This window comes from Chiloscyllium plagiosum, unplaced genomic scaffold, assembly GCF_037043375.1.
Source record: "Chiloscyllium plagiosum isolate Xiang-an unplaced genomic scaffold, Cpla_swu_hap1 HiC_scaffold_4, whole genome shotgun sequence".
NCBI lineage: Eukaryota > Metazoa > Chordata > Chondrichthyes > Orectolobiformes > Hemiscylliidae > Chiloscyllium > Chiloscyllium plagiosum.
In genome coordinates, this window is record NW_028270142.1 from 53,774,160 (window position 1) to 53,790,710 (window position 16,551).

A 16,551-nucleotide genomic window follows, 5' to 3' on the forward strand; every position below is an offset into this window, starting at 1 on the left:
CTCAATTTCTTTGACTCCCCCACCCCTTAGCCATCTCCCCCTGAAAGACTGCACTCTGTGCTCCAGATCCAACCCTGACTTTGTAATCAAGTCTGCCGACAAGGGGGTGCTGTTATTGTATGGTCTATTGATCTCTACATTGTGGAGGCTGAGTGCCAGCTCTTAGACACTTCCTCTTGCCTCCCCTTGCACCATGATCCCATCATTGAACACCAGGCTACTGGGTCCTCCAAAGTCATTAATCTCAGTTTATCTGGTGATCTCCCCCTGCCCCTGCCTCCAAGCTCAGTTTGCCAACCCCACATAGCCTGCTTCAATCTCCTTCCCAAAATTCATCAACAGGACTGTCCAGTTTCTGCTTCTCCTGCCCCATGGAACTCATCACTTCCTACCTCCCCTTGAACAAACACTTCCCGTCTATTTCATAATTCTTCTGATGCTTTCTCAGTCTCTGAAATTTCCAGCTCACAGGTTCCAGCTGCTTCCTCTTCACCCATGAATGCTTAATCCCTTTCTTTACATGTCCATCCCATTTCAGGATGGTCTCCAAGCACTTGGCTTCTTCCCAGAAAAAAAATGCCTGAACTGTTCTCATACTCTACCACCCTCCCCTACCTGGCCAAGGTCATCCTCACTTTGAACAATTTCGCTCTTAACTCTTCTCAATTTCTTCAGATCAAATGTGTGGCCATAGGTACCTGCTTGGATCCCAGATATGCCTGTCTCTTTGTAGGGTAACAGCTACAATGTTTTCTCCAGTACATCAATGACATCATTAGTGCTGTTTCCCTCTTTCATCCAGAATTGGAAAAGCTTATTAATTTCAATTCCAATTTCCATCTTGTTCTCACCTCACCTGGTCCATCTCTGACTCCTCCCTTTGCTTCCTCGATATGTCTGTTTCCTTTTCAGCGGACAGGGCGGCCACCAATATCTACTACAAACGCACAAACTCCAACAGTTACCTTAACTACACATCCTCACACCCTGCTCCTTGTAAAGGAGAAACTGGGAGAATGGAATAGAACCCATCTCAATCCTATCTGTTCCAATGACACTAGCTTCTAAAAGGGAATCTCCAAACCACTGCGGTTTACAGGGCCTTTACCCCTTCTCTTTCCTCCCCCTGGTCTTTATTTACCTACCATCAGCATCCACACCCAAAGGATGATTTATCCAGTATTTCCACCACCTTCAGCAGGGATGTCACCACCAGACATATATTCCCCTCCCCTCCTCTATTGGCTTTCTGCACTGACCATTCCATGTGGGACAACTTAGTCCAATCATCCTCTACTCCCAACCCCTCCTCACACTCCCAATGCACCTTCCCATGCAATCACAGAGGGTGCACAATGCCCATTTTACTTCCTTCCTCTAATCCAAGGCACCAGCACATCTTCCAGGTAAAGGATCAATTCACTCAATCTAGTCTATTGTATTTGATGTTAACAATGTAGTCTGTTCTACACTGGGGAGACAAAGCGTAGGCTAGGCAACTGCTTTGCAGAAATCCTATGCCTTCCACAAAAATTACCCTGGGCTGCCTGCCGTTTCAGCAAACCACTGTGCCCCTACCTAACGTTTGTGTTTCTGGCTTGCGGCAGTGCTCCAGCGAAGCTCAACGCAAGCTGGAAAAACAGATTTTCACTTTCCATTTGGGAACTCTGCAGACTTCTGGATTCAATATCAAGTTCAACAATTTTTGGGCCTGAACATTTTCTCCCATGTCCTTACCCCAACCCAAACCAGACCTTGTCATCACATGGGCTTCTGCCACAACAGAAAACATTGTCAGCCACTAAAGGCACCCATTTGTAGATAATGATTCTTCCAAGTCAACCTTCTCTCTCTGGACTCCATCGTCACTATCACTAACTTCCACTTCCACATTCTCCTCCTCCTTCCCCCCCCCCCACCCCACACACCTCCTACCCCATTTTCAGCATATATATCAACCTTTGCCTAGTTATCATGAGGTCTGAAGATGGGTCGCTGGACCCAAAATGTTAACTCTGCTCTCTCAAAGATGCTGCCAGACAGGTAGAACATTTCCTGCAATTTGTTTTTGCCCATGATTAGGTTTCTCAGCTTATCTTTTCTTCCAAGAAAATTGAAATAGAATAGCTTCAAATGAATTGTATTTCAAAAAGATTGCAATAAAGTGAACATCAGCATTTCATACAAAAGCAAGGATTTACCACCCAAGCAGGTGAAACTTTATGACTGAATCACTGCTACAGATTTGATTCTCAAATGTTGTACACTGTAAAAGTTCCATCAGATTTTCCAGTTTTATAAAGATAAATGTAACTATTTATAAGGATAAATGTAATGTAATAACATATTCCAGTAGATTTGAAAAGAAACAGACATTAGCAGAAATGAATATTTAATAGCAGCATTTCAGGTGACAATATACCCGCTTACACTGAAATTTTCTCAGACGTTCAATAAATGAGAAAGGCTAATGGAACTTGAGGTCTTTTCAGGAAAAGATCTAGTACATTTTGTTGCATTCCAAAAATCTTTAACATGAATATTCAGCTTCTGATTTCTCACTGAGAATAAAAAAGCATATTTAAACTGATCTTTTAAACTAGACTTTTAAAAATGCAAACTTAATCTTGTCTCCTTTTAAAACTATTGTTAATCCATCACAAAACAACAAAAGCACACCTAAATGTTTGAAGTAAACGTGTAGTGAAATATCAGGACAAGACATAATTGACATGCTTAAGTTATAAATTACAGTGCCTCTATAATTTGATTACCAATAATACTTCAGTGTACATCCACTCACAGAACATTAAGATAGTGCAGCAGGAACAATTAACCACAAACAAAGCTACTACACAGACGTTTAGTTTTGGGTAGAGGGATAGTGGAGAATGTGGTGAGAGAAGAAAAGGAACACATGAACTGCAGGTACAGGGTTGTTTCAACTCCCTTTGCCTCATAGAACCAATCCAAGTGGAGACGGCTTCAAAGCAATCCCACTCAACCTGATCATAATGACAAAATGATTTACTAAAATGGCAAATATGTAATGAAAGGACATTTACTTCTGAATTGGCTGAGCTGAATAAAACAAGATTGGTCGTGCTGTATGCTATCCAGTGGCAAATAAATTTATTGGGCAGAAGAAACCAGAAGGTTTGTAAAGGATTATGATGCATATAAGAAGATTGCCCATGCTAACACTATTCTCCACAAACATTCCTCTCATTCTGAGATTACCCCAACCCATAAAGTTGTTAAATCCTCTTCAGTTCAAACTATTAATAATGCTTGGCAGACCTTTATTTTAAACCTTAAGGCAATCAACTTTTCAAATCCTCACATGGATGTTTTAAAATCGGGCAATGGTTTGTAAAACCTCTGATTCTACAGTAACTAATGAAGCATGGTCTTTTAATTGGCTTGAGAGGCAAAACTCATTAAGCCACATTATGATGTGTTATTTACATACATGTTAAATAGTGTAAATGTCAATAGTTTTGAACCAAAGGCATTGAATTAGCTACTCCTAAATCACTTGCAACTCAATTTTTCAGAACACAAGATGCTCATATAACCAAAGTGCTAAGCAAAATATAAAACTAAGCAAAAAATATAAAATTCACTGTTCACATCCAAAAATTTAAGTCCCTTTAACTTATTTCAACATAAACATAATATGTAAACTCAATTATAAGTTATCTTCAGTTCAAGTCCAAAGTTTTCGTGGTTTATGATATCTATTCAAAAGTACTTACTTTATGCAATTTATACCAAATATAAACATTTAATGGTTTCATATGCCAAACTGGATGTGATTAGCTGATCACAGGAGGCGCAGCTTTTGTATTTGGAGGATGAAATTGATTGTCTGCTTTTTTATTATTCAGCGCTATACAATAAACTCTGTTAGAAATATGTACGCAGGTGTCTGTTTAACATTTGATACCCAGGTTGTCTGTGTTGTTCCAAACAGCCGAAACAGCATGCTGTGGCTCAAGGTCAGGCATGAATAATTGACAGGTACAGTGCACAAGTCACAGGTTAGCACCAATGCAATCCAAGCAAGGTCAGTGCCTTGGAAGTGGACAAAAAAGCATGGGGAAATGCCACAAATTATGTATAAGAAAACGACAATTTGTCTACTGCAGGTCATCTGTCTGGTACATTAACTTCTGGCATTTTAAATAATTTTAGGTAGTCTACTTTGTTTTGCTCAGTAGATGATTCCAAAAATTTCTCTATGATTAAAGTATTTTTCCTGATAAATATTCTAGATTTTATCATTCATTACCATTTTTCTGGTTATACTTTGTTCATGTCCCCTGAAGTAACCGGTTTGTCCATCTACCTTTAAAATTGGAGATAATTTGATGAGGTTTGTATTTCATCTTCCTGGACTAAAAAGCTTAAAGATTCTTAAACCTTCACCTTAATACTTGGAATCAAGTCGTGCCATTGTCAATGCATTATGTCACACAATCAAAAGTGAACGCAATACCATACATAGAGGACCATTTCAAAAGCTTAGCATAACTTCAGTAGATTTATTGAAGGTAACTCTTTTGGTGCATGTTCTGGCTTGAGCTGCCAACTTTTGTTTAATGGTGTTACTTAGCTTTAGTGTTCCTCCAACCTGAGCTCTTTTCCCTTCATCTGATACCACGCTATTGGTGGTCACACATTCAGTCATTTAGATCTTAAACTCTGCACTCTGTGACTCACTGCTTCTAATATCTTATTTCCATTGTCCTCAATTTTTCTTTCAGCATGGTTCTTTAAAGGGTTTGGGATGCACTTCTATTTTAAATGTGTTACATAAATTCATGCACTAGTTGCTATTGTTGTGGTAAGATCATGCTCCACTCCAGGACTGACCATCTGAATCAAATGTGATACAAAGTTTTTCAATCTGTTCTGTCCTTGTTTCAATAATGTGAGTACAAGTAATGAAAATACTTCTCTACTACGTCATTATGCCCTTAACAGTCAAATAAAAATCAGTAAAAGAATTTAAGCTAAAATATTAAAAATCCATTTGAAAATTGGAGCAGATATTGCAGTAATGCTATTCCTCTTGCTTACTCAAACAGATCAACTTGCGGCCTATCCTGTCTATTATGTGCTCTCAAATCTGACTGCTAACTCTTAAAAGATTTGTTGCTTATACCTCGTTCTCTGTTAACAAGCATGTACTAATTTCACAAATCAGAAGTTTCCTTCAAAGGGTCCACTATTTTGAGATGACTATAGGGAGGAAAGATTTGAGAATTATGGGCTAATAGTTCCTAAATATTTCTCAATGCCATTTTTCAGCAAACTGCTGAAGTCTGGGAATGTTTTTAGACTGTTATTTGTTTTTTTATATTGTACATGGTTGTGGAGAAGATGAGTAAGTAACTACTTTTTGAAAGCCTTGTTCAGCAGAACACGTTGTAAATTCAAGAACATAAATTAATAGCTACAAAAATGAATTTCTCTGAAGCAATTTATTGTAAACCAGGCTTCCTACTGAACTCAAAAGGATCAAGGTTTATTAAAAGTGTACAACTTTGAAGTGGATATATATATGACTACATGATTGACTAACACTTATATTAAAACCATTTATGGTGGACAAATCACGTTTCTTTGATATCATAACTTATGTACTAGTGAACATGAATACTCATTTATAATTCTTAAGAAAAGTTTACAAAAATAAAATGCCTTTGGATATTTTAAAATAAAAATCCCTCCTTAGAAACTTAATACTATTAACCTCCAATGATACAAAATGTCCAGGAAAACCAAGTGACTCACCATCATAATCCTTTACATATTACATTTGTAGAATTATGGCATATTATTGTAAACTATCCAGCACTATTTAATCCCAAAGTAGCTAACGTCATGGTATATTGGCACAATGCAAATGTTTTTAGTTAATGTTTTTCAATCACATTGTAGTTTGAAGTACTTCATCCAGTACATCAGATTTGTTTTGAACTATGGAACAATAGAACAGATTTTGCATAGTGTGCCACTCCTTTATTCATTTCTAAACAAAGGTGCTAGCATAAAATCATTATATTATTCAAAGATTTTTTTTCATGGTGGGAGTAAGAAAGAGGCAAAGGGAAGAAACAGACTGGCAGTTACTGGTGAATGTCATTTATACACATGTATCCGACAAAAGGTTTTCATCACCAGCCAGCAGGATAGAGCTCAACTTACCAAAAACATCAGCTAGCAGAAGATATGGCACAGCAAATTTGGTACAGAAAGGGAAAAAGAATAAGTCAAACTATTCATGGTGTTATGCATAATAACTGCATCCACTTCTGTGCCAATTTATAAATGAATGTGCAAACTTCTATTTTACTTCAATAGAACTACATGATAATATTGCAGTCAAGTTACATGTTTGTTTGATTACACTTCATCATTGCAGGTTCAATCATTCATGGTATATCCATTGATAAGTTGTTGCAATTGGCACAATTAAAATGCCAATCAACCTTTTGATAGCACTGTACCAGTGACACACTCATGGCTTTTTAGGCCACAAGTATATTTCTGAACAACAATTGATCCCATTTGGTGGCATTATTTTAACCAGATAAGAATAAATATAGGAAAAATTATAAGTATTAATAAGATAAAGGCAAAAATGAATTATATAAGAAAGACACACAAATCACTTTTTACATTAAGCCTAATTTAAGTAACCTGCTTATCCTATTAATTTAATTCACATGAAAAACCATAAGCAGCAAATTAAAAAGTTGATGGGAATTTATTTTAGCAAAAGTATGAATAGATTAAATTTAAACAAAGTTAAGTAATCATTTTACAGCCATTTATACACACCACTTCTGGTCAGCTTATTCAGTATAAGTCTTTGTGATGGAAGTATGCAAGAATGTAACAAAGCAAATCACTAAACATAGAGTCTGTCATCGACTTTCAGATTAAAAAAAGATATCCATATGCCTACACACTTCGTACAAATCAACATTTTCGGAACAACATTTTTCAAATTTATTGAAGACTTACTGTAATAAGTTTAAAAAAGATTAAATTTATATCAGCACAATGCTAGAAAGTTACAATTGTTAATTAAAAGCCTTTAAAGTCTCCCTCCAAAAAATTAAATAACTGCAGAAACGAGACATAATGGATGTTGCAAATTATCTATATATTGTAATTCCAGCTCGTCAATTGAGATTTACTTTTTAAAACATGCAAGTCATGCTAAGGCTTCATAAACCTTAGTTGGAGTATTCCAGGCATGACACTTAGGAAGGATATCAAGAGACTACAGAAGTGCAGAGGAGATTTATTAGAATGTACCACACACAAGGAACTTCAGTTGCAGATGAGTAAATCTTAAATATCTTTGGTCATATAAGAACTGTGTCAAGTATTTTGGCAGATTTCTCACTGCGACACCTAATGAGTTTTCTCTTTATTGCTTACCAAACTCACCACATTAATTGTACACCACATCCCATAGCCTCTCTCATGTCCGATCCAGTGCACCTTACCATGTGTGTTGCCACAGCAACTTGCCACTCAACAGATATCCTGGAATTAAGTGGCATCCCTGGACCTGATGCCATTTTAAAAGCCCATTGTGCACCCAGACAAGCACGGTCAGCATGGTTTCTGGCATTTGCCCCTGACATGACACACAGAGGGAAAATCAGCACCTCAGCTTGTGGACAGTGTCCTGGGGGTCCTGCTGTACGGGTGGTGCACAGGTGGGACTGCCTCTTTTCCTAAGTCCAGAAGAGGAGGTCATGACACCAAACCATGCCAATTAAAAGCAAAATACTGCAGACGCTGGAAATGTGAAATGAAAAAAAAAAATGCTGGAGAAATTCAGCAGCTCTGGCAGCAGCAGGGACAAGATAAACAGAGTTAATATTTCAAGTCCAATATGACTTCTCCAGAACTTCAGAATATGTCAGCCTGGTCTACGGTTGCTATTAAAGTTAAAGCAGTCTCAGCCATCTGGAGGAATGCCCAACAATGTACAAAGAATGGCAAAGTCCTTCTCCGTTCTGCTAGCAACGTGCGACCATACTCACTATCTCTGCCACTCCTAGCTCCCAGCACGGCTCGTGCTCCACCACTCTCACCACTGCCTCAACATCTTCCCCAAGCATTGTCATTGACCCAATCCACAACATTAGCCTATATGCTTTCTGCATTGTCTATTCACTTGCTTAGGCATCTCCCACTTGCACCAATAATAATAGTTGTGCCATCCACTTTGATCTTCTTCAATACCACTTTCTCTCTCATACTAGGAGGAATACAGGCCACAATAGATCAGAATGATTCCAGACAAATGACATGCTACCTGTCATTTGGCTCCTCAGCCTTTATGAGGGGAGTTTCTTGACATTAACTGCATTAAGAAGGGCCTAGGCTAGTATTGGAGGCTGCCGATGATCTATTGTACCAGGATCTCTGAAGTAAAAGCTATTTCCCTTAACTTGAACTGAGGCCTGCTGACAACTATGACAAATGTCTAGCTTTGTACCAGGCTTTGGCACTGTGTTAAAAAGCAAGGCCAGTACAGCCCAAGGTGGAGAAGTGAAATGCCGTATAGTCCCATTAGTGAATTGGAGATGCTCCGTGAGGGTTTTTGGAGGCTGGTACATGTCAGATACTAATATCAAGGGCAGCACAGTGGCACTGCTGCCTCACAGCAGTAGGGACCAGAGTTTGATTCCAGCAATCTATGTGGAGTTTGCACATTCTCCCAGTGTCTGTCTGGGATTCCTCTGGGTGCTCCGGTTTCCTTCCACAATCCTAAACTAGTTGGGCCAAATGGCCTGTTTCCACACTGTAGGGATTCTAAATTCTAAAATCAACATGAGCATGTGATGTCTGTTACTGGTGCTCATGGAACACTCTCTGGGATTTTGGTGTTCGGTTTCCAATATAGAGGTCAGTCAGAGCAAGTGGCAAGCTGAATGCACCAGGTCATCTCCCTGGTTTCTATGTGAAGTTTTCCTGTAAGTTTGCTTGGTGTGTTTGGCAATATGTATGTCTGAATATTATTAAGGTGAGATGTGCCATTAACAAGTTGTTAAATAAATGTTAATCCCTATCAATTGACATCTCACCACTGTCTTGGACGAATCTTGATGCACACTTTGTGAAAGGCAGTGATTGTTAACGTTGGAACTGTGTGGCAATTGCGTATGCATGCTCAAAACAAGAGTCATATTACACTCAAAACATTAACTTTGTTTCTCTCCACAGACGCTGCCAGGCCTGTTGAGTTCCTGCAGCATTCTGTGTTCATTTAAGCTAAAACTTAGTTCTAAGCAGAAACTTTGAAAACTGTCAACACATTTGTTGAAGAAATACAACTCAGCCAAACAATCAGACTGCTTAAAAAGCACTAAAGAGTTATTTTTGGAATAAGAGGAATAATCCAATTTCTTTAGTGAATATTCCAAACAAGTTATTTTGCTTTCTGTGTACTCATCATAGGATTAAATATACTTGTGACTTTCATCAGTTATTAAAGTACGCCTGATAACAATAGTTCTAATATGTTTTGCTATCTTGGTGTGATGAAACATCGGTCCATATTCACATATCCTCAACAAGCTGAACAAGCTTGATAAGAATGTATTTTCTGATAGAGAGAATAAGTGTATGAAAGCAATCTCCAACTGTCTGAGTAAAGAATAGCATTCAGGGGAAATCAGTTTTGCTGGGAAATTTAGGCACAAGGAAGGGAATAGGAGAATTTTGCAATGAACAATAAATGCATTGAAATAAGCAGAACAAATTTCTGTGTATAACCCCAAGAGAATGGGCTCTAGATCTTTGCTAAGAAAAGGTGATTCACAGAAGTAATGTGCTTCATCACTGGAAGTCTAATTTCCAGGCTCAGTTTATACTTCTTTCAGAGGTCTGAAATAGCCTGTCAGTTTCAGGAAGAATCTTGACTTGTTAAATTTATCACACAGATAAATTAAATTATTTTCAATGATTCATAATCAGTTAAGAAAACAACTTCCTAAATCTGGAACACAACATTCCATAAAACTGACACTAAGGAAGTATCTGAAATGATTTTACGCTTATTCTCAAGTGATTACGGGGTGAGTAATAACTAGCAAACTCATGACCCCTAAACTTCACAACAGCTGTAGATATAATTGCTGAATCATAGTGCAGAATTACAGCATTTGAACAAGTAGGAGCTGATTAAATAGACAGGATTCACTAAAAAATGATTAAACAAAATAAGCGTGTATGGACTTGGAGATAACCTTGGAATATGGCTAAAAGAAATTGGTTAGGAGAAAAAGAGGACTGCAGATATTGGACATCAGAGTCAAAAGTGTGGTGCTGGAAAAGCACAGCTGATCAGGTAGCATCCGAGCAGCAGGTCCTGAAGGGCTTATGCCTGAAACGTCAATTCTCCTGCTCCTCAGATGCTGTCTGATCTGCTGTGCTTTTCCTGCACCACACTCTTGACTAAAGAAAATTGGTGGGGAGATCGAATATAGATTGGGGATAAACAGAATTGCTCTAATTATGAGATGAGGCTAGTGCCCAGGATTTGCTGAGAAAATAACTGAGCTTAATACACAGATTGTTACTTATGCCCTTAAGAAAGCAAGTAATTTGTGGCAAGAACAGGATACGCCACAAGTGCCAGATAGTAACAAACTGCTGGATGATGGACAATACTTTGCCATTTGCTTTGCAAAAATGAGGTCTTGCTTTTAATTTCCCTTTAGGTTTTCAGAAAATGCTCGTTTTCCATTAAAAGTAGGAGTTATACTTCTTTTAGCTTATGACTGATACTAGATGATCTAAGGATGCTTTAGATGATCAAATTTCTATCCTGTAAGGTCATAAACTTTCCAGACTCAGAAAAGGTACAGCTGAAATTGTGAAGTTTTACCACAGCAGGTTCATGCCATCATTTTTTGTTAAATTAAAAACGTTGCTTTAACAGGTATGCCTCTATCCTATAAGAATAGTTCTAAAACGAAGCTCAATGAAGGAATAGTATGTATACATTGAAGTATGACATATATATCTGTAGGAATTAAAGTTGACGTCTCATATAGGTCTTTTAAAAACACATATCAACCACCAAGAGAAGATTTCAACATAAAAGTTATTATTGTGCAATAACCAACTCCCAGCTGAAAATATTCTAGTTTGAATATAGAATATGATCCTCCACTTTGACAGCAAGTCTTTTTTTCCAGAATAAAAACAAATGCCAGTTCACGAAAAATCAAAGCTGAATAGTACCATCATGAATGGGAATGCAAATAACTTGAGTTTGGACCATGTAATTCATTGAATTGAATTACATTAAAATAGATCTATATTTATGGATGGATAACAAACTGATAAAGGATCTGTTTCACTGTAGATCAGTGCTCTCAAATGGAGCAACAAAAAGAGATTCCTTTAGTCATCACAAATGATTTACACCACAAAATAATCTGCAAAAGTAATGCAATCCATCACTGGAAGAATATTTGGAATTGCAAATTACATAATGAAGAGGAAGGAGCTCCCGCTCTTGAATTACTGATCAAATACTATCAAAAGACAAATTGCCTCACCCTAAATAAATAGCAGAAAATGTTTCAATATCAACATGACTGCCAGAAACTTCAAGCACTTGACATGCCACCTGAAATTTTTGAACATTGATCTCCCTTGTTTCCAATCCAATCGAAAAACATGCATAACAATTGCAGATGCTGGAAATCAGAAACAAAAACAGAAATTGCTGGGAAAACTCAGCAGGTCTGGCAGCATCTGTAGAGGGAAATCAGAGTTAACATTTCGGTACAGTGATTCTTCTTCAGAAAAGCATCTATCACTACTCTGAATTGACTGAAGTGACTGCAGAACCTTTTGAAACATATTCTCTAGAGTTCAACACAGAAATTCGAGTGAAACTAGTCTTGTAGTCAACAGGAAGACAAAACCCAATAGTATATTTATCTACAAGCACACTGAAGAAAAGGAGGATGTTGGACTGTTCCATTTCAAAGTGAATTTGAGCGCAGGATAGAATGTATAATGGTTTGTAAGGAAATCCTTCCATGTAACGGCAGATTCAGAAATTGAATGTATCCTCTACCTATCAGAAGTATGCACAGAGCTTCAGGCTCATTCTATCCAAAATGTCTGGAAATCAACAAAAATGACAACAAACACAAGATTTGGAGATCACAAGACTCCATCAATTATCTGACTAAATACTGTTGCCATAAAAAAAACTGTCCTTGACAGTATGAGTTGCAAAGTGCATAAGTTCAATGAATACCGATTCACAAAATGTATTGCCTGACATTCTACTTGAGAAACTAACTAGTGGATTCTCCAAACTGTTTACTGCAAGTCCACCTTCATCAGCCTATATATACATATATTATGGGATTTATAAAGTTCCACACAATACAAGATAGGCATTATCAAGAATTTGTTCATCTTGCAAGGTTAACCTAGTATTATGGTACACCAAAGGTATCTTTGAACTATGGTTCACATGAGTACTGTGCAAACTTGCAAAAGTCCCAATGGTGGCCAATCTCAGGCCTGAAAAGTGTCCACTCTACCTCAAATTACCTGGGAAGGTAAAATACCTCAAAAACATTAAGCAACTGCTTAAGGAAGCCATTTCACACAGTTACTGTGCAGCATCCATGCAAGTATGGTCTCAAGAGTTTGGAAGCAAGATGATATTTACTAAGTGACCTGATAGAAATATATAAAATAATGAGACACATTGACAGGATGGATAGTCGGGAGTATTTTTTCCACGGTAGAAATGTCAAATACTAGGTTTAAAGCTGAGTGGGGTAAAGTTTAAAGGACATGTGTGTGAGGAAAGTTATTTTGATGGTGATGGCTGGAAAGCACTGTTGGGGAGGTGGTAGAAGCAGATGCAATAGCAATGTTTAAGAGTCACTGACAGACACATGAACAGGCAGGGAAGAGGGGGATATGGACCACGTGCGGCAGATGGATTTAGTTTAAAATGGTATCATGGTTGGCACAGACTAGGTAGGATGAAGGGCCTCTACCTGTGCTGTACTGTTCTATTTTCTATATATGTTCAACTAGTATTGAGATTCGGAAAACGAAAACGCTCCTTCTTGTTAGGGTGCGTCAAAGTAAAGGCTGTGATGAGGATAGGTAGAGAAAATATCAATGGATTTGTTTAAAAAGAATAAAATCAGTCAAATTGTTAATTCGAATAATTGAAAAAGATATGCAAGAACCAAGTGTTTAGGATTCAAAGTTTATAAATGCAAACTCACCAATTCTACATATTCTGGATGTAGGTTTGCTTGCTGAAGTTGGAGGCTCATTTCCAGGCATTTCATTACCTTACGAGGTAACATCTTCAGTGGGCCTCATGCAAAGCAATACTGAAAATTCCTGCTTTCTATTTATATATTTGGGTTTCTTTGGGTTGGTGATGTTATTTCCTGTGGTGAAGTCACTTCCTGTTCCTTTTCTCAGGGGGGTGACAGATGGGGTCTAACTCGATGTGTTTGTTGATAGAGTTTCAGTTGGAATGCCATGCTTCTACGAATTCTCGTGCGTGTCTTTGTTTGGCTTGTCCTAGGATGAATGTGTTGTCCCAGTCGAAATGGTGTCCTTCCTCATCTGTATGTGAGGATCCTAGTGAGAGAGGGTCATGTCTTTTTGTGGCTAGTTGGTGTTCATGTATCCTGGTGGCTAGTTTTCAGCCTGTTTGTCCAATGTAGTGTTTGTTACAGTCCTTGCACAGTATTTGTAAATGACATTAGTTTTGCTCATCGTCTGTACAGGGGTATTTCAAGTTCATTAGCTGCTGAATTAGTGTGTTGGTGGGCTACCATGATGCCAAGGGGTCTGAGTAGTCTGGCAGTCATTTCCGAGATGTCTTTGATGTAGGGGAGAGTGGCTAGGGTTTCTGGACGTGTTTTGTCTGCTTGTTTGGGTTTGTTGCTGGGAAATCAGCGGACTGTATTCATTGGGTACGCATTCTTTTTGAATACATGGTATAGGTGATTTTCCTCCGCTCTGCATAATTCCTCTGTGCTGCAGTGCGTGTTGGCTCGTTGAAATAATGTTCTGATGCAGCTTTGTTTGTGGATGTAGGAATGATTGCCTCTGTAGTTCAATATTTGGTCCGTATGCATTGTTTTTCTGTATACGCTGGTTTGAAGTTCCCCATTGGCTGTTCGCTCTACTGTGACATCTAGGAATGGCAGTTTTCTCCTCTTTAGTGAATTTTATGCCAGTATAAGGGTATTATTGATGGTCTTGAAGGTTTCCTCTAACTTGTTTGATTTAGTGATGACAAAAGTGTCATCCACATGCCGGACCCAGAGTTTGGGTTAGATGGTTGGCAGAGCTGTTTGCTCAAGTCTCTGCATTACTGCATGACATCACCAACACAAAGAAACCCAAACATATAGATAGAAAGCAGGAATTTTCAGCATTGCTTCGAATGAGGCCCACTGAAGATGTTGCCTAGTAAGATAACGAAACGTCTGGAAATGAACCTCCAAGCTCAGCAAGCAAACCTAGATCCAAAACCTCAACCTGAGCTACAAATCTTCTCAAAACCTGCTAATCTACATATTCTATTCAGTTGATATGGTTTGGAAATCAGTATTGTGATCTTTGTTTTTAGTGGCAAGATTAGACTTACAATAGGAGAAAGAAAACCGAAAATGCAAGCAACAGCTAGTCACCTCAATTATAAACCAGATTGTGAATGGCCCACAGAAGAGCGAGGGATTCACTGCTAATGGAAGCTTCATCCAGCTTGGAAAAGATAACAGTTTAACATAAAATATTAGTGAAATAAAAATTGTATGTTAACATGTAAATAGTTGCAGCTGTGAACAAAACATTAAAAGCAACCTACAGAATGATTTTATTTTGAAGTTCATCACTCAATAATTTGATTTTTTGGAATTTAAACATTAATTTCCAGTGTCTTTAACTCTATATCTTTGTTTGATCCCCATCCTCATCACTTTTCCTCCTGCTCAGCAAACATCACCCATCATTACAATCGTAGGTGTTATTACTTATGAGGGCAGGTACTTATGATTATTAGATTCAATATATGTGAAACAGCAGCAACATCACCAGCCCTTCATGTGAACAGCAGAGCTGTATAGGTTGGATTAAAGAACTCAGAAAACTGATATTGATCAATTTAATTTTTTTCAGATCTCCACGAATGCATAAGAAATGATTATGTGGCAATATTTAACACTGAGACTGGGGGCAGGTTAATAAATCAGAACTGAACAGCATCCAAGTCTTTTGTGGATTATACCCACACACCACTTACATTTCTTTGTTAGGATACAATATGTTGGGATTTCTCTTTGTAATTTATAAATCAAATAATGTATGGCTAAAATTTATCAGACAACTTTATGTCACAAATCCCAATTCTCCTCTATTTTTTAAACACTAATACATTTTTTACAAACTTTTCACTCAAGACAATTTGTGTTGTCCACTTAACTTTCTTATCCATGGAAAAGAAATTTAATAATTTGGAAAAAAAAACTAGACAAGTTGTGAGACAGCTGTGACATGAACTAAACCTTAGTATTTTGTGTGATCTCAAATATTCATCCTTCAAGAAATAGGTTTTAGTATTGATAAGCACGCTAAAGTTGGATTTCAGGAGAAATGGAAATTTTGTGCAACAATGCATGTAGGAATACTATCATTAAACTAACATAAAACGTTAATTTAAATTCTGGAAAAATCACAACAAAGGATTCAACGAAGTTGGATTTTCTATGCAGGACAAAATTCTTACAATGATTTTAGATTAGAGGCTTAAAGCAGATCTGTGTCATGATCATATACTACAATGGCCTAATTTCTTAACTTGCGCCAGAAGTTGCATTCTGATCATAAACATGCAGAAACCCAATATACAATTAATACCCGTTTTAATAGAACTGATTTAAATAATAGGCATTCTTTGCTCACAAAGTTTTTTTCTTGAATGAATAAAAACAGCTATAATGAATTAATTTCTGGGATCAGTTTAGAACAATGAACTGTTTCATTGTGTCATAGTAAGTTGAAACTAAACGTAAATTGGATATGACCAAAAACAATAAGCACTTTTTAGAAGTGCTAAAATAGTATTTGGTGATTAGAATTATCTTTGCACTATTTATAGTTATAAAGGATGTTGCGTACATAACCATTGATATTCAATGGCTGATATACTTGTATAATATCAGAGCATGATACAAAAGCAACACATTGTTTATGAAGGATAAAGTTTTTGACACTAAAATAAAATGCATAAGACATGCTTTTAGAGAACAAATTCAGATCTGGGCTAACTCTTAGCAAATATGGAAGATAAATTTTTAAAAATGCAAAAAGATGTATTTTGCAATTGATTATTGAAGAATTTGATTCTATATGTCAGATAGTAAAGGTAGTAAAGAAAAGGCAGAGAACTATCGACCGTTAAACCTTTTTGATTCTATATGTCTATATGAAATTTGCTTT

At 37.4% G+C, this 16,551-nt stretch overlaps 1 protein-coding gene across 14 annotated transcripts in view; it reads right to left on the reverse strand.

Annotated features, from left to right (window-relative positions):
- Positions 1–16,551, reverse strand: part of LOC122549183 (protein MTSS 1-like) — a 189,440-nt gene that overhangs the window by 30,176 nt on the left and 142,713 nt on the right. The window lies entirely within an intron of this gene.